This window comes from Apis dorsata, unplaced genomic scaffold (genome assembly GCF_000469605.1).
Source record: "Apis dorsata unplaced genomic scaffold, Apis dorsata 1.3 scaffold_137, whole genome shotgun sequence".
Lineage (NCBI taxonomy): Eukaryota > Metazoa > Arthropoda > Insecta > Hymenoptera > Apidae > Apis > Apis dorsata.
This window is the reverse complement of record NW_006263429.1, coordinates 498,799-502,229: the sequence shown is the minus strand read 5'-3', so window position 1 is coordinate 502,229 and position 3,431 is coordinate 498,799.

Genomic DNA, 3,431 nt, shown 5'->3' with positions numbered 1-3,431 from the left:
AAAAAAAAAAAAAAAAAAAAAAAAAAAAAAATAAAAAAAAAATATTTTGATGAGCGTAATTACCGTCTACCATGGCCTTCGACCGATCGAAAATATCGAGTGAAACGATTACATTGTTATCAATGACGAATTTTTTTTCATAACATTATTCCTTCTTTGAAATTTAAAGCTATATAAATAGGCTCATTTACAGAGAAATGTTGCATTGTGAAATACAGAAAATTGTAAAACAAGATTTTGGATACAGACATTTACAGACGTTTTTTTTCATGAGTATTATTGTTTCATATTTAGGGAACAATGTGGAAGATATAGCGTGATTCAGAATATGTTCAATAGCGAATAATAATTCTCTGCTCGAATGATCGATAAAATAATGCAGAGTTTATTAATCAAAGAAATTTCTTGGAATATATTTTTTTCGTAAAAACAAGATGGCGAATTGAAAATTTTTAATTCGAATCACGCTATATCTCGTGCTAATGGAATAATTATATAAAAATAAGGTTTTCAGGATCAGTAACGGAATATCATCGCTCTTTGCGGTTTTTCCCTTAATTTTCTTGTTCCTTTTGTCAACTTTTCAATGAATCGTATAATTATAATTGAAAAGCACAGAAGAAGAGAAAATTGATGAGTTCATTTTTATTGATTTTCCATTTTTTTTTTTTTTTTTAATAGTTAAAAAGAACTGATAAAACTAATGATTAATACGTAACTATTATAACAATTACTTTTAATCATGAGTTAATAATGTTCTTTTTTTTGTAAAAACTGAAAAATGTAACTCATCAATAAACTGCGGATATTAATGCATTTATAGGATATGCAAAAAATGTACAAGTATATATTATATGAAAGAAGTACATAAAATATACAAAGTGAAGTATATTATGATATATTTATTTTATGTTTATGAAAAATTTTAATTTGCAACGAGCATCCGTAATTTGCTAATTAATTTTTCTTCCTGTTGGTCCTTTAATTATTGGACTGCGTATATAAATATATGCATTTATGGACAAAAATGCACAGAGGACACATAATAAACAAAAAAAAACATACAAAATATTAAACTAACTCAACATTTAAATTCCATTTCTTCGCTTATATTTATACAAATTTGCATAATTATACGCAGTCTAATCATAAGCATTATTAATAAACGAACCCAATGAATTCACATTATTTACAATTATTTATGCGACAAAAAATAAAAAAAAAAAAGCAGAAGTCTATGAAAATTGTATCGATCAGTCTTGGCTCTGATTCAAGCACCTATCCACAGATCCGCGCTTTCGAACTTTCTTTATGAATAATGATAAATGATCATTCATAAAAAAAATAAAACTCATTCACAGAAAAAAATTAATCTTGCTGTCCATTCTTTAAGCGTGTTTTTTTTTCGTAGGAAAAAGAAGTTTGGAAGAGAAACGAAAGTAGTAAGCAAAGAACGATGATTCAATAAATATATAGGAATTTTTCTTTCAGATCTGTGTCCTCTTATACGATTAAACTAATATTATTAATAAAATTTTGAAATTAATAGAATTTTAAAGTAAAAATTATTAATTTACTAGTTTAATTATTAATATAATTGAAGAATTCATAACAAAATTTTTCATCAATATAATTACATAACTTTTAATAGAATAAATATTTTTTTGAAAAAAATTTAAATCTTATATATAAAAGTTCTCAGAATAATTTTTTTCTTCTAAAAGAAAAAAAAATTGATAAAGATAAATTTGATTGTGAAATCTTTTTATAGTACATTGTAATAACAAATTTGATTGAATAAACTTTTATTCTTATAATCATAAATTAATCGATTCAATTTGATTCAATATTATAAAATTTTGAAAAAAAACTCCATTACCTATAATCTCAATTTATTGACACTACTAATTAATAAATTATAATGCAAGAGGATTCAGAAAAGGCAGAGATAAAAAAGGAAAGAAACAGATATATTAAATGATTAAAAGTAGCAAGTTGAAATTATAAAGTAAAAATAACTATTAAAAATAAACAGAAAGATCCATATTAGTATTTCCATCCTTTTTTACTTCTCTTTCATTCCGTTCATTCTCAAACTACGTACACTTTATACGCATACATAAACATATAGACACACATATCATACATATACATAAAATTTTTCTTCCTCTTTCTCTATTTTTTTTTTTTTTTTTCGCACCTTAACACTTCAGTAATGTAGATTTTTTTATTTTTTTAATTGATTTTCCCTTTTTTTCTTCTCATTTTTTTGTTAAAAACTGCAAAAGGCTCGGTAATTGGACGAAAGCTCACGGCTCTACGGACTAGAGGTGCAACTTGTATTCTTACATATACATTAGAATATAAAAATATACTACCGTTATAACTATGGGTTTTTCCTTCGTTCAATCTCGAACGTAGAACATCGTCTTTTCGACGACAAAACAAGATTTTAAAAAGTTTCTATATATTGCAATGAAAATATTCATACCATTTAATGATCATTATATCTTTCCTTGTAAATGACTACACGCTGATTAAAAAGACTAGAAGATTTAACTTAATAGGAAGCACAAGAATTTTCTTTATGTTAATTTTTGATTAATCAATTTTCTCGTTTTTTAAATCCTTATGTCAATATTTAGTTATTCAGATGTCCAAGTATTCTTTATTCAAAGCTCCATCTTTATCAAAGAAATTTTCTTTTTAATTTTATCTATAAAAAATTACTAGAAATTACTAGATTAATCAAAAATTGAATAAGAATTTTGAGAATAAACATAAAAATTAAATAGATATAAATTACGATTAATTTTCAAATAAATTTCTTTATGATCATGAATATATAAACATTAAAGGGATTCGTAACGAAAACGTGTGAAAAAACAAAAAAAAATGGCACGATGTCAAAATATATTTCTACGTTCGAGACTAAGATTATACATGTTTCAATTTCTCGATTACGCAGATTCTTAAAAAAATGATGGAAATCGATCTCATTACATAATGAAGAATCTTACGAACGAGATGACAATATATAAAATACGAACGAAGATTAACAAAAATAACTCATATTCGGTTTATTCAAGATGTCACGTGATCATAATATTCATAACAATTTTTTTACATTTATATTATTGCAATTTTACAATAATCAAAATTGCGTTAAAAAATTTATATAATTTTTCTTGAGTGAAACCCTGAAATTTACAAAATTTATAATATGTATTCTATAAGTTTCAACAATTATGGACAATATAAATTGCTTTTATTTCATAATATTTCGTTTTTAAAGTCTGATGTGTAAGACATTTCAGAATATTCTATAATAAATTCTATAATAAAAGATTTAAAGAATCTTTCCTATTATTTGAAATTAAAATTTGTGCTAATGAATAATAATAGATGTTTTTATAAAAATTCTTTATTAA